Genomic DNA, 1,412 nt, shown 5'->3' with positions numbered 1-1,412 from the left:
GAAGCCAATTTCTAAGTTTTTCAGTTTGGTGTTCTAACATATCATTTATCCAAGCCGATTCAAAGTGACATCTTCTTCTCCATGACATCCGTCTATGGTGAACCAATTCAATACGTTGCAAAACATGATCCAAAGCACCCATCACATCATTAAATACCATAACTCTATTAAACATCGCACCCCATGCTGAATTACTCAAAGCTCCATCTAATCTGCACCTTATGAGATCTCCTTTGTCCCTATTATTTCACCAAGTAAACTTAGGGCCTATAAACCGTAAATCACGTAACCCACAATCAGTATAAACATTACAAAATCCTCGCATTCGAGCTTCATTACATTCTAGGCCACCTTTCTTTTCACTTGCATAAAAAACTTCATTAAAATCCCCCATGCAAAGCCAAGGCATGTTATATCGCATATTAAGCTACCTTAATAGGTTCCATAGATCTTGTTTTCCTCTTACACATGGACTCCCATAGAAACCTGTCACCCTCCATTGCCTTCTCAAGAACACCACTACTGCATCAATATGGTTTTTTGCATATGACTTAATTGTCAAATCAATTTCCTTTCTCCATATTAAAGCCAGGCCAATAACCTACCCTCAACATCAATTGCTACACAATTATCCATACTTAGCATTCCCTTATTCGCTACATTTCTACATTGCTTTTCTTAGTTTCCATTAGAAAAACAATGTCGGGATTTTAGCTTCTCAAATACTCGAGAAGTAATTGAATTGTTCAAAGGTTCTCGAGCCGTCGACAATTCCAACATAATAGCTTCATTTATCTAGGCGGTGCTGGTCACTAGGACCGCTTTGCACCACCATTTCAACAATTGAATCTCCTCCCATTTTGATTTTCTTTAAAGCCGCGTGTTCTTGACTTGCTTCTATTACCATTTTTCGTTTACCTTTCTTCAACGTACTTGCTTTCATGTACAAACTAGAAATCAAATCTTCATTTCCCCTTTCATTTTCAATATCTTTAGCTTTTTTCTCACAACTTACTACGAGCGCTTGGCCCTCATACTCATTATCTCTTCCTTGCATACGGACTTCAACACTCAAATCTGAGCCATCATTTGCATTAAAATCTTGCATCTAATTATCCATTTCCAACTCAACACCACTAGGCTCTAAAGTGGCATTTGGTACTTTACAATACAATGTGATTATAGGTAATGTGATTGCATGAAAAATAACATTACAATGTTTGGTATACAAGTAAAATAATGATTAAAATATAGGACAAATAACATTACAGTATTTAATTTATAAGTACTTTGCTAGGAATGTAATATTAATTTTCAAAATTACCCCAATTTATTAAAATGCAAGTTTAATATACTTGTATTTTTTATTATTAATTTTTATATAATACCATCTCTTAAATATATTTTTAATG

Source organism: Theobroma umbraticum, unplaced genomic scaffold (assembly GCF_002168275.2).
Source record: "Theobroma umbraticum cultivar Fairchild unplaced genomic scaffold, ASM216827v3 scaffold_50.0, whole genome shotgun sequence".
NCBI lineage: Eukaryota > Viridiplantae > Streptophyta > Magnoliopsida > Malvales > Malvaceae > Theobroma > Theobroma umbraticum.
The sequence above is the reverse complement of the archived record's forward strand: the minus strand, read 5'-3'. Positions refer to the sequence as shown.